This window comes from Poecilia reticulata, chromosome 13 (genome assembly GCF_904066995.2).
Source record: "Poecilia reticulata chromosome 13, P_reticulata-male-v2, whole genome shotgun sequence".
NCBI classification, from domain to species: domain Eukaryota; kingdom Metazoa; phylum Chordata; class Actinopteri; order Cyprinodontiformes; family Poeciliidae; genus Poecilia; species Poecilia reticulata.
Window position 1 is genome coordinate 7,399,765 of NC_088842.1, and position 20,677 is coordinate 7,420,441.

Below are 20,677 nucleotides of genomic sequence, written 5' to 3' on the forward strand. Positions count from 1 at the left end.
CCGAGCGCTCCGAGTGAATCATTTATCATCATTCTGACATTTAATGATGATGTGTTAAAAATAACAAGAGTGATGGTTTTACAGGTACACAGGGCGCATCAGCGGCTAAATGCTATTAATACTGGCAGCCGCTATGTAAAGACAGATGCTTTGATGTTGAAGAACCTCATTTTAAGAGAATTAAGGAAGCTTGTGCACACTCTGAGATAAAAAGAAAAGAAAAGAAATGACATGAATACTTTGTTTATCAATTGGGAAAAAAATGCTTGTTTGATGATTTCTTCATATTGTCAGGGCTTTTTTAAACTCAGGAAAAAAAACACGTATATGTTCTGTAGGACATACATTTGTGAACTAATCATGTGGTAAGAAGGCTTCTTTTACATGAAAGGGATGCTAAATCTCAGGTTGTCATCCAGATTTCAAACAGGATGCATGTTGGGAGTGCTGCATAATTGCATTAGCCGCGCGGCATATTTGTGATGCGGGTCTTGGCACCTCCTGCACAGGAACGGTTTCCTCACGTGAAGCAGCCAGACTGGATTCCCCTCGCAGCCGATTAGGATGCAGTCTGCTGCTTTTAAATGAGGCGCATATACACACACACACAGACACACACAGGCTTACGCCAATGCAACCAGCTTGTGGCGCGTTGTAGTAAATTTCACCTTCGTTTGCTTCCGTTTAGGATCCGAGTTCCATTCGTGCAAAGAGAGAAACGGAATCTACTCCAGCAGTGCCAAGTACGGTTTTAGCTTGAGATCATCCGAAGTTGCGAGAGCATTCAAAAGGTTCTGAAACCACAAACCTAAATCAGTATATTTGGAATCTTACACAATAGTCCAACACAAAGGACAAAAATGATGCTTTTTTTTTTTTTTTAAATAAAAATCCAACAAATGAGGTAAACATTGGTATTCATTTACAAATCTGACACCCCCAAATAAAATCCAGTGTAAACAGTTGCCTTTGCAAGTCACTCAGTAATTGAGTTGCTGTGTGAGGGTCTCAGAGGTTTGTTAAACAATGTTATAAATCAAACAGCATCATGAAGACAAGATGTTCATCTGCAAAAAAACACAAAGTATTTTTTCCTAGTTTCTAGTCCAAATATCTTAACACACTTGAAATAAGATGAAACTGACTTACTCGTAACTTTTCAGCAAGATATAGGAGCTTGTTTTAAGTCAATAATTCCTCAATATTGATGAAAACGGCCAACTCTCTGTTAATCCTATATCGATTTGATACAGTAGAGGCTTCCGCACTTCCAATATATCTGCCCTCTGTCGCTTTTTTTTAGCAATTTAAACTGTTTAATCCATTGTTGACCTGTTTTTCCGAGCTGCCTTTAAACGCAACATGAGCGCTACGACGCTTGCGCTGGGTTTACACCTGTGCGGCAGTGAAGGAGACCTGCTGCTGCTGTGCAGAGCTACGCAGGTGTGTTAGAATCATGGCAGCAAACTAGCAAAAATGCAAAGAACTTTTCACAGTTTTTTCCCCAAACTAACAGACTGAGTTCAGTAAAGTTGCTGGATGCAGGTAATGTTAGCTAAATGATGACTAGCTAATACAATACAGCACCTTAAACTTGTTAACTAGCAGCCTGTAGGCTACTGATATTGTTTATGTTCAAAAGTGTGTAGTACTTGTTACATTGTGTGACTTTTTTGGGAAAAAGGTACTTATATGAGTAGTTTTACAGCACTGTACCTTTTTCTTTTACTTGAGTAATGTTATTATTGATATGTATGATTTTTGCCCCCCCCCCAAGAAAAAAATAAGCCGATGCCCCCCCTCCGTTTGACTTGTCTGGAGCCGGGGCTGCATAGCCTGCATGTTCCTGAGTGTCACAACATCACAGATGAACGTTCCACCTCAGCAAATTCAACTCTCTGCCAATTATTTGATTTCGTTTTGTTCCATAAGCAGCAATGCAGCTCCAGACTGTAACTCTAACACTTACCCACTACCCTACCCTAACCCTCATGTTTTACTGTAAATTGGACACCCTTCCTCTGAAATGCTGTGTTACTTTTACAAGCATTGTAATGGGACACACACCTTCCTAGAAGTTCCACTTTTATCTTGAAAGTCACCCAAAGATTATTGTGTAACAAAAAAAGAAAGAAAGAAAAAAAAATCAGGTGTGTGAAAAATAGGTTTGGCACAGGAATCATAACATATTAAAATAAAAATGTGTAAAGCATGTGAAGCAATGCTAAAGTAACAAATTTGCTCTAAAATAAGACATGAATTTCCTCCAGTCCTCCCCTCTCCCAACCTCACAGGAGTCCGTTCGATTACGCCTGCAGTATCTTTTATTGATTTATTCTTTAAACCGATATGTAAGGCTGATACAAGACACAAGATATGTGGTTTTGCAGATGCAGGGGCTAAATCCACACTAGCCGGAAATGCATTTTTCCCCATATGCGGCGATGCTTTTTTCTGCAAGAAATATTAAGAAGAAAGAAAAAAAAAGCCAGATGTTGCCGTGTTAAAGCTAACACGTTTTCCTCTCATGCAGCATCTCTCCCACCTTCGGATTATTTATGTGGTGCTGGTAAATGTGCTGAGCACGCCGGAGTGTATAAATAGCTGCGTGGACATCATCAGAGACTGCAGCTCACACAGGGGAGAGAAAGGAGGGAAAGAGCTTACAACCAGGGCATCAGATCATTAGCAGCAGAGACTAGCTGGCCTGACTCATCAAGAATTCAGGGGAACTCTGATCCGTGGCCTGTGTGAATTTTTTCATGGATAACAGGACCTGACCTTTTTGGTTACATTAGCAGGTCTTCTGTTGGTCTATATTCAATAATTACTTTTACTCGATGTCGATTCGTTCTCCAGGTACGACGGCATATTAGGGTCATTGCAAATAGAAAACAAGAAGAGTAAATTTCCCCCCCCCCAAAAAAAAACCACTGTGAATTTCTGAGTTTGAAAAGTCAAAAAAAATTCTAGACAATGCTTAGAAATTTTGAGATCAACCTAAAAAAATTTTTTTTGAAAAAAAATAAAAACAAGCATTTTTGAGCTACAGAAGTTTTAAATTTGCTTGAAAAAAACTCAACAATTGTGAGTTTAACATCTGGAATTTTCTATGAAAGGAAAAAAAAGGATATTTTGAAAAGTTAAAAATTTGCTCAACAAAAGTCAGAAATTTTAAGATTAGCCTCAGAAATTTTCTAGAAAAACAATAACATGGACATTTTCAGAGTTTCAAAAGTTTAAAAAATTTGACTTCAAAACAGAAAATTTCCAAAAGTCATTTTTTAAAAACATTTTTTCTAGAAAACGTCCACGCTTTTTGGCGGAAATGTACTCCTCCTTGTTTTTGATTTACAATGGCCCTGATACGTTGCCGTACTCTATGCTTTCCCTTTGGCTGAATCACTTTTTTCATCTGTGTCTCAGTAGAACCTTGGAGATCTTGCTGGGTTATTAAAAATAGCTACTTAACCAGAGGAATTATTAGAGCATCCCTTATTTGATGTGATTCTCTCAGGCAACTTGTATTATTGCTCAGCGTCATGGCGGTCACTGCCTGCACCTCACAGATATTTCCCTTCTTAACCCAGAAGTCACAACTTTCCATTCTGAGATAAACAGTTTCTTCTTATTATTATTATTATTTTTTTTCCCTGATTACTTTAGATTCCCATTGTTGTCTCTGTTTACTGGAGTGTTTCAGCCTCTCTGCAGCGCCGGCCAGCCAGCTAGCTGCTGCCTTGCCTCAGGTTGTTGCTTTTTTTTTTCCTTCTGGAGCTCTCTCAGCTCTGGAGGTCACATTGGCTGCCCTGAGGGTGCGTGTTGTGGTCAGCGTTCCAACTGTGGGCATGCTAAGAGGACCATATGCTGCCTTTGAATCCGTGTATCAGGACTGTCTGAGGAAATTTGGTAGATGATGAAGATGTGAGGAAAAGGAAAGCATGCAGAACATTGGACTGGATGTCTTGTTTTATCCTTCAGAATTTAGGTGAATGTTATTCGCATGCTGCCTTCAGATACAAATCACAAAGACTGCATAACCAAGACTGATAAAAAATTGTATGAATTTCATGTCTGTATTTGAAATTATGCTTAAAAATAAACACTTTTTTGATGTTTAGAGTATGTTGACTTGCAAACCATGGAATCACAAACATAAAAGTGGAATAAATTTTGTCCAGAAGAAAATAAAGCAGAACTCAGGGAAAAAACAGAACACGTTTTTTTTCGTGCTCTGTTCAGTTCGCATTCGTCAAACTCCAGTTCGTTTGCCTTTAAGGTTTGGTTTGTATGTGGAGGTGTGAATACGCAATCAAACCCAAAACAGCGAACTCTGGTATTAAAAAAAAACAATTTTGATTCGGTTAAAGTGAATTATGGGTCAACGCCAAAAGCAGGAAGCTAACTTTAGCACTGTGCATTCTGGGTAAATACAACCAAAACAAACGCTTGTGTCTGACACTAGGAAGGGAAATGTTTTGTGGTTTTTTACCAAAGACAAAGAGTAATGGCACTAAAATTTGACGCCACTCCATTTTTGTTTTAAGAAGTTGTGCTCATGTCTTCTTCTGAAGTTTTTGTATCGTTTCCATTAGGAGCTCTTGGTGCAGCGCCCCAACAGGCGACAGGGTGAACAGCTTTTCCCAAGGATTTGGTTTGTTTGACACAGTGCAGTGTGAAGCAAATCATATCAGCTGAAAATGTAACAAATATTGCAATTACACAAAAATATCATGTGCTCGCTGTCTCATGTCTTCCGGCTTTGTTTTCATAGCTCCAGTAGGTAAATTTGTGACAGAGTGCTGTGATCACATAAAAGATGTTTTTGACTTGGCTTTTATAACACTAAGGGTCTTTTTTTTTTTACAATGCATAAAAGCCTCAATAAATTCTACTCTAAACGCTGCCTTGAACTCTCATTTGCAGCCTTCTGCTGTTAGAAATCAGAGATCATCTGGTTGGGATTGTAAGTGTTCACGGAAAATATTTGTTCCTTAAAACAGCGATAATGAATAAAACAGGTGATGTTAGGACATCTGTTTGAAAGAAGGCCGAGATAAATATTCAGATTTGTACAGTCGTTGCATCTGTGTTGTATTCCCTTTACAGAAATTAGAATACCATAGAAGAAGCCTCCCTTCATTTACGTAAGGAACGGTTTTTAAAGATGGAATTTCATGGTTTCTAATACAACTATCCACCAGCACTGGTTTAGCATTTTAAGAGACACTCTGCCAGGTTTAAAGGATGTGCTGATTCAGAACTGTATTGATTTGGACATTAGCAGCAGCCTTGGGTCACACCCAGCACCAGATACAGGAGACAAAAGAAGTGAGTTTTTCAATCAGAAACCATTTGGTATTTGAAGGAATATTCCTCTAGATAAAAAAACAAACATTGAAAGTGCATAGAAAGTAAACTATTTATTCTGTTAGTCTTGGAGGGAAAAAAAACGACATAAAAGCTCCCAGCTTCCCAAATGGCTGCCCCATTCTGTGCTTAGAACTTCTGAAGTCCTGACACTTTGAACAAATAGATGTTTGTCCTTGAGGATGGCTGCATCCAAGAAACCCCGGTTTCCACGCTGGCTTTACAACCGCACTACCAAATGAATCATTTATCATGGAAAAGTCAGCAGCTGTATGAATATGAAAGACTGTGTGTTATTCTAAATATATTTTTTTTTTACCATTTTTTGTTTCTTCCCTGGCTTGCTTTTCTTAAATAGTCAAATCTACTGATCATGTTTTGCGATGACTGTTTAATAAAATATTAGTTTTATTTGAAAAGTTCAGATGGGATATGTATGGAATCCCCACAGTATGATCAAAGTGAGTAGAAATATCAGTGTTTACTCATGAGTTCAAAACAAAAGTTTTTTTGTTTTGAACTCATGAGTAAACAGTGTGTGTATGTGTGTGTTAACATGTGTCATCTTGTAAGGCCAATTTTTCTATAAAATACTACATTATGAGGAGAATCCAAAGTCTGGACCTCAGAAGAAGATGGGTTAGGTGTTAGGTTTAGGTACTAAGGTGTGAATTAAATTTAGACTAGCGAGTAGACTAGCGATAATAAAGGTTATGACTGGGTTTGGCATAAATGCAGTAACTAAAATACAAAGTCCTCAGTTTGGTGGTCAAGCAACTTAGTATGTCAAAGTGACCAAACCTTCATTTGTGCTGACAGAGAGTGTGCACAGTTCAGCATGAGTTAAAATTAATATTTTTTGGCCAGGTAGGTGAAATTATGATAGCATTTATGTTAGCTTAATAGCACTGGTACATTTTTGCAGCACAACAAATTCAACAGCATGAGATCATGCTGTTGAATTTTTAACATGCATAGAGCAACATAGCTTCCCTTGCTATTGAGAAGAGAGGCTGATCAAATACAGGTCCTTCTCAAAAAATTAGCATATTGTGATAAAGTTAATCATTTTCCATAATGTAATGATAAAAATTAAACTGTCATATATTTTAGATTCATTGCACACCAACTGAAATATTTCAGGTCTTTTATTGTTTTAATACTCATGATTTTGGCATACAGCTCATGAAACCCCAAAATCCCTGTCTCAAAAAATTATCTTATTTCATCCGACCAATAAAAGAAATGTGTTTTAATACCAAAAAAGTCAACCTTCAAATAATTATGTTCAGTTATGCACTCAATACTTGGTCAGGAATCCTTTTGCAGCCTTCAATGCAGCGTGGCATGGAGGCAATCAGCCTGTAGCTCTGCTGAGGTTTTATGGAGCCCAGGATGTTTCGATAGCCTTAAGCTCATCCAGAGTTTTGGGTCTTGGTCTCTCAACTTTCTCTTCACAATATCCCACAGATTTTCTATGGGGTTCAGGTCAGGATAGTTTGCAGGCCAACTGAGCACAGTAATACCATGGTCAGTGGTTTTGGCACTGTGAGCAGGTGCCAGGTTGTGCTGAAAAATGAAATCTTCATCTCCATAAAGCTTTTCAGCAGATGGAAGCATGAAGTGCTCCAAAATCTTCTGATAGCTGCTGCATTGACCCTGCCCTTGATAAAACACAGTGGACCAACACCAGCAGCCGACATGGCTCCCCAGACCATCACTGACTGTGGGTACTTGACACTGGACTTTTGGCCTTCTGGCATTTCCTTCTCCCCAGTCTTCCTCCAGACTCTGGCACCTTGATTTCCGAATGACATGCAAAATTTGCTTTCATCCGAAAAAAGTACTTTGGACCACTGAGCAACAGTCCAGTGCTGCTTCTCTGTAGCCCAGGTCAGGCGCTTCTGCCGCTGTTTCTGGTTCAACAGTGGCTTGACCTTTGACCTGGGGAATGAAGCACCTGTAGCCCATTTCCTGCACATGCCTGTGCACGGTGGCTCTAGATGTTTCTACTCCAGACTCAGTCCACTGCTTCCTCTGGTCCCCCAAGGACTGGAATCGGCCCTTCTCCACACTTTTTCCTTCCCACAGACTTCCCACTGAGGTGCATTGATACAACACTCTGGGAACAACCTATTCGTTCAGAAGTTTCTTTCTGTGTCTTACCCTCTTGCTTGAGGGCGTCAATGATGGCCTTCTGGACAGCAGTCAGGTCAGCAGACTTACCCAGGATTGCGGTTTTGAGTAATGAACCAGGCAGGGAGTTTTTAAAACTCTCAGGAATCTTTTGCAGGTGTTTAGAGTTACTTTGTTGATTCAGATGATTAGATTAACTGCTCGTTCAGAGAACCTTTTCATGAAAATATGCACATTTTTTGAGACAGGGATTTTGGGTTTTCATGAGCTGTATGCCAAAATCATCAGTATTAAAACAATAAAAGACCTGAAATATTTCAGTTGGTGTGCAATGAATCTAAAATATATGACAGTTTAATTTTTATCATTACATTATGGAAAATAATGAACTTTATCACAATATGCTAATTTTTTGAGAAGGACCTGTATGTCGGTCAATGTTTCATTTATTATTGTTGAAAAGCAATTCTAAACAGGTGGGTTTTTTAATCTTGATTTAAAGGAACTCGGTGTTTCGGTCGTTTAACATTTTTCTGGAAGTTTGTTCCAGATTTGTGGTGCATACAAATTGAATGCTGCTTCTCCATGTTTCTCCAGAACCAGAAGACCTGAGAGGTCTGGAAGGTTGATAGAACAACAGCAAACTGTAACTTTTTAATCATTGGTTCCGGTAATCAATCCAAAACATGCCGCTTTTATTCTTTTATACATATATATATTTACATTCTTGCATTTTGAGAAACATGTTTTTAGAACTACAGTGGAGGAAGCTTTCAGAGCAGCACACCATGTGTGTTTGTGGCAGAGATAAAGAAGCAGCAAGAGACAGCGTGTGGGTTTTTATGACATTTGATCTTTAAAAGATGTTTCAAAACAAATCTGCTTTTGTGTTTGAGTGCAGAACCTGTTTTCTCTTCTCAACAATTCACACATCCTACTACTTTAACGTTTTTAAATTGAAAAAAAAAAAAAAAAAATCCCCAGCAATAACCCAAACATGGATTATAAATCCTCCTACGGTCATCTTCTTCTCCCTCCGTTTGAGCGTATGTGCAAGTGCTTGACGTGTGGGAGCCCGATGGGTAGGCGTAAGGGCCAGTTAGCATGCATTCACAACATGAAGCTAAAGCAACATGAAAAGCTCTGAAGTGAGAGAGAGTTTGTACAGCACAAACTCTTCCATTCCTGAGAGCCGGGGGCTTCGGTGGGACTTGAACACAGCGTGCTCGTCTCTTTGAAAAGTGACGTCCATGAATTTGTTCTTCTCACTCCGCTGCCGTGGATCAGCCATAACACATGAACCTTGGTTTACATGTTAAAGGAATCCACAATGAGATGAACGTGTTGGCCTAAATATGTTATAGTTTTCCTATTAACTAAAAATGTGCTGTTTGCGATATATCAAAACTCATAACTACTTCACAAAATGTCTATCATTTGTTACATTTTTCACCCATGGAGTTTGCCTTTTTTTCAGCTGTGCAATGTTCTGTACTGGAATCTACAGTGTAAACACAGGAAGGCTGATTTTACCGGAGTTGTTTATTATACTGCATTTGACTGGTGTAAATGTAGACATTGCTACACTGTGTTGCTATTGGCTGTAAATTAAAAAACAAGACAAAAGAAAACAGTGATGTGAGTTTGGATCGCTTCCCACATGAAATAAAAGAGCGCTGTGGGAAAGAGCCCAACACAGCTTCCGAAGGATTCTTCTCTCCAGAAGACTTTGAGTCATTTGTACGAGCAAAACTGAGGAAGGCCTCAACTTGCATTTGTTTTTGAAAGCTAAAAACAAATGCACTGCTGACTAATTTTATTCGCAAAGCGCCTAGACCTGCTGAAAAATGCTGGAAGAAACATCAGACAGGCAGCTCTGGCAAGTCTATGAAATGATAACAGAGCTTTTGCTACTGCCGCCGGTACTGAAATTGAAACCAGAGACCGACGCCGAACTGTAGACCGAACCCTTACTGGACTGGACACAGAGCTATAGAACTACTTATCGGATGGGACACTCTGACCAGAGGTATGCGTCATTCATTTTCATTTATGCAGCCGATGATGACAGCAACACAAATACCAGCTTCTTCGGCCAACTCTATCCTCTTCTTCTGTTTGGTCCTCCTTATCTTCATCACATATTGCACATTTTCATCGAGTTCAATTTGAAAAAGCTTACTGATGTCACTCATTGCTGTTTTGGCTGGACGGAGGTAGCGCAGTTGGACCTTTAAATGTCATTTACCCAGAATGAATTGATGTGACAACATATTTTTTTTTATTTATAAAAACTAAACAGCCTACAGTATTATTACTGTTTAGTTTTTACATATAAAAGCAATATTTCTCAAATAAACTATTGTTGCAACTAATGGTGGATGTAAAATGTTTGCTGTCGGTTTCTTTTTTTGGGGTGGGGGGTGGGGGGGTTGAACGATGCCGGCGGTGAAGGAGGCATGTTTCTTTTTTCATCAGCGCCCGGCTGAACAAACTCCGAGCAAAGCTTTCGGTGTCGAGGTTTACCTTGTTTGCACTTCGGGAAGAGGTTGGTAAATATGCCTGGCTTGGACAAACACGCTGCAAAGCAATGACTGCTGCTGATAAAAAGAGGAAGAAAAAAAAAAAAGAAAGAAGAAGGACTGTTGAGATTCTAATCGAGATTGCTGCTTTGGCAATTAGATTTGACGGAGGGGAATCAGAGCTTCTCCTCAGTTGTCATTATTAACGGAGATAAAGAAGTGGAAAGCAGCTCTCTTCTCCCCTCCCCTTATAAGCTTCAGTTAACTGTGACTTCCTCATGTTTGTCCCCAGTTTTCCAGCTGGGGGAAAAAAGGAACGGTTCCCTCGAAAAGCTGTAGCCTTCAGAGGCTTAAAACAAACACTTTTTTTTCTACGATGACCCTTCAAAAACAGTCAGAGATACACTGAGAGAAGCTTATTTGTGTTAAAGTGGCCCAAATCTAATTTAAAATCAGTAGGGCTTGAAAATTGCTGTTTACAAAATTCAATCTAACTAAGCTGAGCAGCAAAAAACAAAATTGTCTCTTCAAGTACGAAGTTGCACACGTACCCCATTGGATTTGCAGCTATACACAGAAATAGCCAGCTGCACACCACATATTTTAGTTTCTTTTTTTATTAGTAAAAACTGGAGAAAAACCAGAAAAAATAATTCTACTTTACAGTCATGTGCTACTTTGCGTTTTGTCTAAAATGCCAATAAAATATTTTGAAGTCTATGGGTTGCATGACAAAATGTCAAAAAGTTCAAAGCTGAGTAATAATTTTTCATTGAACCGCACAAGAAATGTTCCAGCTGAAGCGACTTTTCATTATGTCTACTAATATGATGAGAAAATCAAGTTGTGTTCAAAAGAAACTGCACAAAATCTCAGAAAAACTATTTTCTTTCTTTTTTATCTGCTCCTTCAAATGTCATATACATGCTGAATATGTGGTATTATTTTACAAAATGGTTTCAATCAAAGCTAATATTTTCACTTGGGTTAGGTTGAGTGAAATATGAGTTTCTTAGGAACCACAATTGATGCCATGAGACCCCATCAGAAATGTTTTCTGATGCCGTTTTCGCTGCACAGATTACCAGGGTACTGGTCTGAAAAGAGACTTTCATGCAGAACAGAAAGAAGTGCCATCTTACAATTGAGTAATACCAGAAATAGATGTTATTTAATCAAGACCACATTGGAACATCGGAGTGAGATGAAACTGTTATGGCCTGCAAAAACCCTCCAGTACCTGTTTATGGATTTTAAACAAACAAGACGCAGATTTCAGCCTCCCTCATACCAGCGGTCTGCTGCCTGTGGCTCTGAAGCTGCAGGTGACCAATATTAAAAATCTGTGCAATGATTTTAAATGTACAAAGAACAAAGAATGTTAATTTTAGCCCTTTTTTTAGATATATGCCTAGAATGTCTGCAGTAAACTAGTCTAGATGTTTTTTCACTTCATGTTTTTGTTCAGTAAGAATAAGTTCCTCAATTAAAAAATGTATGTTACTGAATATATTCTGTTCAGTATAATGTAAACATTTGCATTATGATGTGTATTTGTAAAAAATAATGTATGTTTTTCAAAGGTTCTTGTACCTTTTGTTTTTCTGGATGGATTTAATTTAATGAAGGTCAGGATTAGCTCTTCGGAGTGTAAAGGCGGCTTCTCAAAGAGGTTGATTTACAACGTCTTTTTTCATTGTTTTTCAATGCAGTGTTAAATCTATTCTCAATAAATATCTCAAGGTTCTTTACAAGACAGGCGTGTCTAATTTATATCAGGTATACAGAGTTTGATTCAGATTTAATCAAATAAATTCAAGTATTCAGTTGATTCTTCAAACACTAGTGTATCTATTGAAGGGAACAGTGAGTCGCTGATAAAGCATGTGGTGACAGTGGAAAGCAACTACTCTCTTTTAACCTCCAGTGGAACCTGGTTTAGTTTTCGCCTTTATCCGGAGCGACCGACAAATAAATAGTGTTAATATGAATACTAGCCTGCCACTCTAACTTTAATTTTCCTCAAAAAAAATGACAGATTAAAAATATAGTGTATCTGCATCACAGGCAAAAACTGTGAGCTTTCGAATCGATTCTATTCTTCGAATCTCAAAAAACGGGTAATAAATCTGCAGCCTGAGAGTAAAGAACATGCAGTAAAAAAAGAAACTACTCTAGATTAAACAGGGAGCAATTGAAGAGAAGCTAAAATTGATCCCAATTTAATTCTCATCAGAGCTCTGTCTGCGGCATTTCTGCACCTGAAATAAGACAAAACTAACATATAAGTAACTTTTTACCAAAGAATATGAGAATCTTTTAAATCAATAATTTCTTAAAATTGAGGAAATTGCTCCACTGGCAGATTATTTTACCTGAAGACTAGTACGTTTTCATCAATTTTAAGGAATGATTGACCTAAGACAAGCTTCTATGTCATGCTGAAAAGTTACTTGTAAGTTAGTATGTCTTATTTTTAGTGTACTAAGACATTCACAGTGTAAACTGGACCAAAAAATACTTCCAAATTAGTGTTTTTACAGTGTAAAGGACATTCTGTTTACAGTTATTACAAAAGCGAGAGCAGAGGAACAACATAATCAAACTCCACATCACCATGCATCGCAATAATGCTTACTCAGCTCTTGTCCAATTTGACCTCCACTAGCTTGTTTGTTAAACTTTCCAAGTGCATTTAATTGATCGCACTAAAAGCTTGTCGTCAGTCATTTCAAAGTTTAATTGCTATTTAAACCACAACAACTACTTATTGTTGCTGCAGTCTGAATTGAACGGCGACTTCAGTTGTGCCTGTATGTTTACGGATCCTATGTTTTCTGCTTAATGAAAACAGCAGCCTATGCAATTAACGCTGGCCTACACATGCATATTTAACACTCTTTAACAATATCCTCCAGATCCAGCTAGCCTGTTCTTAATTAGCTGGTATTATCAGACAAAACTGGTGTTTGTTTCGCTGGAGGAGGAAAAAATAATCTCTCATCTGCCCTCCGTTTGAAGTCAAAGATCCACGAAATATTGTTGTGGAAAATCTTCTTCTCTTTTATCACCGTAAGCGGAGTTTCTACTGTGCAAAACAACAACAAAGTCAACAAATGAATATGCTGTGTCAAGTTGGAGCGGAGAAGATCATTTGTCTCGTCGCGCACCTCTGTCACTTATCATGTCGGATCAGAGGGGTGGAGCAGAAATGATCCCGAATGGCTGACTCTCTCCGCTCGCTCGCCCGCATGCGGAGCAAAAAACCAACGTAAAACAAATTCATTCAGTCTCCGCCGCAAGACAGGCGGCTTTCTCCGTCATCACGCTTGGACTGTTCTGACGCGGAGGTTGAAGGGGGTGGAAGGGGTCTGTCACAGCACACATGACAAATAGCAGCGTAGTTTATTAAGATGAAATACTGAAAGGAAAGGCTGCCTGGCAGGAAAGCGGAGGGTTGTGCTTCTACACCTGCGTTGGTGTATCTTCACAGCATCCCAGGTGTGAAGTTCTATTTCTGTGATTGACTGAGAAAACTGGCACTTTCTTCTTCCTACCACTGCTTTTCTCAACATGCTGTTAGCGGTTGGAAAGGCCAGGCAACGGACCAAGAAGTGATGTGCCACATTATTATTCACTTTTTCCTTTTTTACAGAAAATTATCTGTCTGGCCAGTAGTTATCTGAACTCTGATTCTAACAGCTCTCTAGTAATGCCTAAAAAAATGATTTGTCGCAGTTTCAGTTCATTTTTTTTTTTTTTTTACATTTGTCATCTGACAGGTTACGTACATTTCTACTGCAGTCATTTTTTATGTAGATCAAGTCATACTTACCTTTCTTGAAAGGCATGTTTTATCTTTCTCATTTTGAGGAGTAGGTAAATAAAAATGGCCTCTGCATGACATCATACATCACCAACCATGTTTTCATTAACCATAAAATAAATTAATTTAATGGAGACGCGACAATTTTGAAAAAACTCACGTTCTTCGATTCAGCCTTAGAGGTGATTCGTAAAATTGAAAGAAAGAAAAAAAAAAAAAAAAGCTTTTTTTCCCCGCATCACACAAGTCACGTGATCATCGACCAGATGTTACTACAGGCGGAAATGACTAAGAAGACAACAGGAAGTAGCAGGATGATGATTGTGCCGGCATGTTTTTTAATGATTATCGCATGAACAAGTTTATTCAAGTGTGATTTTCGTTGAGTTTCTTATTTAATAGAAACAGCACTTGCAAAATTGTGTTTTTCTGACTTATGTGGGATCGCCACAGTTTTTTGTTGAAATATTGATACAAAAAAATGATGTCAACTGAAAATCTTGATGTTGACAAATCATATTGATGCTACTCACAGCAGCCCTGGAATGAGAAATCTTTTCTTCACAGAGACCACAGACCTTGGCTTCCTGTGGCGCATGGAGACATTTCTGTAACATTTGGTCTTACCTCTATTTAAAGCTTATTTTCCACCACAGGAGCCTTTTTTCCAGGAGCCAGGCTAGTTTTCTCGGGCCATTATTACTCCCCTGCATTTCCACTGCATCTACTAGGGTAGAAATAAATAACCAGACACCAACCTCAGAATAGACCGTGACACAGAGTTAGTAATTTTTATTTTAAAGTGTATTTTGGATGGAGTCTTGTGGCAGGAGAGTTCTAGTTACATTTGTCAAAGTAATAATTCAGTCACTTTAAAAGAGCCTTTCTCTTAACTTAAGGTCCAAAATATTTTAGTTATTCAATTTCTGTTTACAGCCGTCTGGGGACAAAGAGGGAGGAAATCATTGAAAGTATCATCTTAGTAAATTTAACAGATAGCATTATGAATCACAGACAAGATCAACTATGACTCTATATGTAGTTAACAACTGTTATTTTTTTAGCCTAATCCAGGGGCCTGCAAACTTTACCATCCAACCTTTGACCTCAGTACAGCTGGATAAAACTCTTTAGGGTTGCAAATGTTACATGTTAACCTGTTGTAAAAAGTCAACTTAAATTTTTTGGGATAAATATCTACACCATACGTGTCAGGTCTTCTTGTATATTCGGGGAACTACTGTATTTTCCCCCTTTCCCGTTGTCCTCCCCATACTAAAATTTTCCTTTAAATTTCCTGTTTCATAATATAACTGAAGAAAAAAAAAACTAAACATTCCTGTTCCTACAAACACATTTTTCACTAGCCTCACAAGAACTACCACCGGGTCTGGTGCAGGTGCTGACAGCAGGAACAAACCAGGTGTTGTGCCAAAAACTGATTGGGTGAAATTGGGTGTGCCAAACTGTTGCTAATTTCTTTCTTGGTCATTTAATTCTTTAAGATAATACCAATAAATTACATATAGACACAGAAGATCTTGCCACCCCCCCCCCCCCCCCAGCTCCATGCTAGAGGGCAAAAAACTGCGATGACTACAATTGGTTTTACTGTCAAGTTGTCAACTTAATGCGCTAAATCTTAAATGTATGCACGATATGATATGTAAAAGCAAAAGGGACGCAGTGCTGTGCTACTTACTGTCAACACTACAGCTAGATAACAAGGTCAGAAAAAAGTTGTAATTAAAAAAAAACTGAGTGGGAGGGGGATGTAGGTCAGTTATGCTAGCTTGACTTTGACAATCGTAACATTTAGATGTGCTGCAGAATTTGGTTTGTTTCAGTTCTGTTAAAAAAAAATGAGAAAAAAAAAGGCCGACCTACTAGCTAGTCTCCCACCGCTGTAGTAGATTACAAATTGCTGAAATCTGCATTGGTTCTATCTATGTAATTTTAATCAAATTACTAGCAGCCATTTTGGAAGGTCCAAAGAACCACTTGTGGCTCTGGAGCCGCAGGTTGCAGACCCCTGCAGGTTGCAGACCCCTGCAGGTTGCAAGGGTCTGCGTTTACTTAGGGTTTACGTTTACGTTTACTTAGGGTCCTCCCTAAGTAAACGTACGCAAATAAAAAGTTAGAATTTTTCTCAATCTTTCAGTGTCACAATGTCTACTGATATAAAGGCTCATATAATTTCAAGGCCTTTTAGTCATCTTTACCAAGTGTGCCACTAAATGTAGAGCAGGTTATGTACTTCCTGAGCTATAAATGCATGTGTTCCTCTGCAGCAAAGAGAGTAGCTCTGTTTTATGACACTCATTTTATCGCCTGAACCTATATATAAACCTTTACACTCAGTGGTTTGTGTGCTGTGTTTTATACCGTCGCTGCTCATTGGATGATTGAAGGGTTGGCTTGCAGCATTGACAGGCTGACAGAATGAGAGCAGTTGTTATTATTCACTTTATTAATGATCTGATCAACTATTTTAGAAAGTGAATAAAGGGAAGAAAAGTGAGACTGATTCAAAGCTTTTGCTCTCTTGTGAAGAATTCTACAGAAACAGATGTTACGACTGTAGTCACTTGAAATGCATCCTACTTAGCCTGTATAATATAAATTTAAATTATTGTCTGTAATTTTACGGAGTTTTTTTCTGTAACAAGCTAATAACATAACTGCCTCTTTGCACTAAACATCACAGAGAAAGCATGCAAAACTCATAATAGTTTGCATCATTATTCATTGTATCATTTCACTGCATCTGTTTCCTGTGACAGAAGACTTTAAGTCTTAGGGAAGAAACTAGCCCCAAGCTAACGATAGCATTCAGGTTGATTATGCTAGTTAATCAAAATATTATTAAAGTATAGAAACCTGGAAAATACCCTTTTTATGGAAGAAGGAAAAACACTATTTCTTCCTGGAAACTTTAATTGATCTGGGGAGAAATAATCATTCCAGCTCCTTGGAGACGACGAGTTACATTATTGTCAAAGTTTCACTTTTGAACCAGGGTTTTTAGTTTAGTTTTTATTACTTGTATTACCTTTAGTTTTTTCATACTATGGTCAATTTTTAGGTGCAGAATTCACAATACAAGTATTGTGATTATGTTTACATCAATTGGGCAATGAATACTCAACAGAAGATACCATTTTCAAAAAATGTAGTCAAATTTTGTTGACAGGCTAAAATATAGACTCATAAACATGAAAATGAAGAATGGTATGTCTATAATTTCAGTATATTTTAGTCCGTTTTAAAAACTAGTTCCAGTTAGTTATAGTTTTTCCCCAATAAAGCTGCAGTATGGAACTTTTTTATTACATATTTGTTGAAACAGTCATTATGTCCCGCAATATCTTATGAGACAGATGATCTGTGAAAAAAACTTAAGTTCTTCTGCCTTCTCCCAGAGCTGTCTAGAAACAACCAATCAGAGCCAGGAGGCGGGTCTATTGACAGCATTCCTCTGCAGGCTGCAGCTAGCAGAGGAATGCTCAGGCTAGTTAGCGTGGCCAGAGATGACGATAGACAAACAGTTTTCCTGTAACGGTAAGTTGTTTCTCCGCCATTAGCACATTGAGCAGCAGTTCATGAGGTTGATGGACAGCGCTAAGGCCCTCCTCCTTGCTCTGATTGGTTGCTTTTGGTCTGGAGTGGTGCATCTCTTCAGACAGCAGTAGCAGCTCTGGGAGGAGGTGTAGGAGATCGTCTCATAATGTCCTGTCATGAAATGGTGACAGCTTTAACAAATATGTTAAAAACAACAACATATTTGCCAATTTTATTTAGTTCAACAAATGGAAGTGTGTTCTCAACTTCTGTTTTCATTTTAGTGAACTATAATAACTTTGTCCTGAACAGAACCTTTTGCTCTAAACCCACTGCAGCAGCCCTGAGTGTCATGTGCGTTCACATGAACTCTGACCTGTTGTTTCTCTCTGCAGACTGCTCTGAAGAGAACCTGGTAGCGGCACCCACCACCGCCCAGTGTTCGGGTGAGTTCCCTAACGTGAATTACATTTTACCTATTACATAACCAGAAATTCAGACTCCAAACATGAAATGGGATGCAATTTTTTTTTTTTTTGCCATTATGCAGAACAGAAGGACTTCAACCCCCCAAGTTGGCTGAAAGCCCGCTGTCATCCTTCGACACGATCGATCGCCGTCGGGGTTTGAATACCCCATTTATCACTGGAGCTAGCTAAGCCTCCGGTTCCCGCCATTTTTAGTTCCTCGGCCCCCACGTTTCCAAAACTCAAACGGAGCTGCGGAGGGGAAATAAAGCGCTTATCGCTCTAACCTCTGGGACAGGAAGAGAAAGGGGCCTGCACGAGGCGACTCCGTCAGCCTTCCTCTCACGGAGTCTGGGCTGGCCCGGCGCCACGACTGGCTGCCTCGCGGCCCGCTCAATGGGAGTCGGCTCCATTATCAGAGCGGCTGCCTCGCCGCCCTGCAGCAGCCCCAGCAGTCCTCTGCTCCTGCAGATTTAATTCCTTATCTCAATATGGAAAACAGACCCTGTGACGGAGAGCAGAAAACACCCAGGGCTGCGTGTGAACACGAGCACGGAGCGGGCACGCATACAGTGAGATGCCTCGATAAAGTTGTCGTTTGCGGTGCGTCGGGAAGATGCGCGGTTAAAGGTCGCGGATCAGTAAAGGAATTTTCCGTGTACAGTAAGCAATTATTAAAATTCATTGAAGGAACGGTTTCTGAGGCTCGCTTGCGATGCGCCAGATGTATTTGCAAAGACGAGCGAGTTGTCCTCGTGTTTTGTTTGCAGATTAATAATAGCTGCTTCGACAGACTGCTGAACTCTCAAATGACAGAAACTCAGCGTGAACCGGCAGCCTCGCGTGTGCTCCTTTTGTTAAAAGTCTTGCATGAGCACTTTATCACCTCTTAGAAAATGGAACAGCTGGGTATTCTTAATGACAAGTTTTTCAAAAATGTATTTCTGCGAGGGGAAAATAAGTCTTCTCGGCGTGACATCACTTTGGAGATTTTTTTTCCCCTTACTGTTTTCCCCTTTCTCTTTTATTTAAATATAGTTTGTGATTAAACCAATTCTCTCTCATGTGGCTTGGCAAACGGTCCCGCCTGTAATGGTAGCAAAAGAATGTTTGACTTAGTTACTTTTGCAGACCTACGCTCACAGTCTCATCAAAATGTCATGAAAAACCAGCAGTGGGCTTAATTTGTCACCTTTCGCAGACTTGTGAAGCCAAAGGTTTTTGCGTTGCCATGCTAATAATTTGTGTTTCACTTTATGCTAATCATCTGAAAGACCTATTCTTCCTGACAGAAGTGCTTTTTTTTTACCTGTTGTTTAATAAAAAAATAACTTCTGAATAGTTAATTCCTGCAGAATAAAGTGGAATAGGAAGAAGGAAAACAACAATTACTTATTACAAGAAAGAAAGAGTTAGCCATGATATGAAGAGCATTGGTTCTGTTGTGGTCTTGAGTTCTGTGCCATTTTGGGTTGAATTTGTATTTTAGTAGATTCTGATGTTTCATCATTATTATACTACCTGTCTCAGTGGCTTAGCTTTTTTCATTTTCTTGATTCTAACTCGTTTTGTTTAGATTTTGCTCCCTTTGTTTCTCCCTCTTCTGCTGTTTTATCCCAGCTGCATCAGTGCAATTGTTCATCGGTTTTCACCGTCTCGATGCTTCTCAAGAGTACTTCCTGTTTCCTCTGTGTTATAATTAACGTTTTAGTTGCCTAAACTCAACTCAAAATGACATTGCCTGTTTCCTGCGAGCATTTGGGTCCCCAGCGACCACTCTGCCAACCACAGAGTAAACTCGTGTTGCACACGGTGCTAGCTTAAAAATGACCTAAGTTAGCTTTAGCAAACAACGTGACAAAAAGCAAGAACAGCTCGCTCGATAAAGTTTGCATCACACAAATGCATGAGAACACATTCAGACACGTTTTGTCTACTAAACGTAATGCTATCGCTGTTGTTCGTCCGTACAGCATGGCCGCCCTGTAACACGATTGCTGTGTAAATGAAGTGTGTACTGGAGCAAGGAGCTGCCGTGGTGAATACTGCCTGTAAGGCAGACAGCTGCTCTTATCGACAAGTTTGTGCCTGTAAGTTTCTTCTGGTACTCCAGTTTCCTCTGGGGGCGGGGGAAAGAAAAACAGCATTCTGGGTCACTTGGTAATTTAAAATTTCCAGTCGGTGTAAAAACTGTACTGTAGGGACCAGATGACAGAAAGTTTTAGCCGATTTTAGGATCACAGGCGAGACGCTTCGTCACCTGCCTCCGCTGACTGCACATCATTGGACCGTAAACTTTAGCGGTATATTTGTCAGAAAGTTAACTTTTATCCTCAAAGTCGATGCGTTAGGATCAGGATGAGCAGGCAGGTTTTAGGATATCCTCGAATTTGACAGAGGCTAACTTGGCTGTTGCCAGGCTGCAGCAGGTCAGTATTTTAAAAAAAAAGAAACAGACCCAAGGAAGGAAGAGTGATGAAACAGCAACAGGGTCTTGAGTAGCTAAGGCTCACTGATGCATGTTGGGATCAAAGATTGGCCTGTACAGTCCAATCCAAGAGATAGACTCCTCACATTACTGACAACGTTACTGCTGAGTGTGATAGGAGTTGGAGTACACAGCCCATAGCACTTTGGTGTGTGTGTGCGTGTGTGTGTCTGTGTGTGTGTTAGGGATGCATTGGTGCAGACTAGCCAGCGCATTGCTGTTCTTTGAAAATGCAAATCCAGAAAAGTGTTCAAAGAGCTCAGGAATAACACATTCTGCATTGTTTTGTTTTTTTACCCTGACCGTC

General features: G+C 39.3%; 1 protein-coding gene across 8 annotated transcripts in view; it reads left to right on the forward strand.

The window, feature by feature from the left end:
• Positions 1–20,677, forward strand: part of lrfn1 (leucine rich repeat and fibronectin type III domain containing 1) — a 191,353-nt gene that overhangs the window by 91,216 nt on the left and 79,460 nt on the right. For 5 of the 8 annotated variants that reach the window (XM_081614929.1, XM_081614928.1, XM_008424959.3 and 2 more), the window contains one exon: positions 17,811–17,861. The exons of 1 other annotated variant lie outside the window; for it this stretch is intronic. The gene's annotated coding sequence lies outside the window, so the exon portion shown is untranslated. Of the gene's footprint in view, positions 1–17,810; positions 17,862–17,965; positions 19,973–20,677 lie in introns of all 8 variants that reach the window. 2 more of the 8 variants (XM_081614926.1, XM_081614927.1) reach the window with 2 other exon arrangements.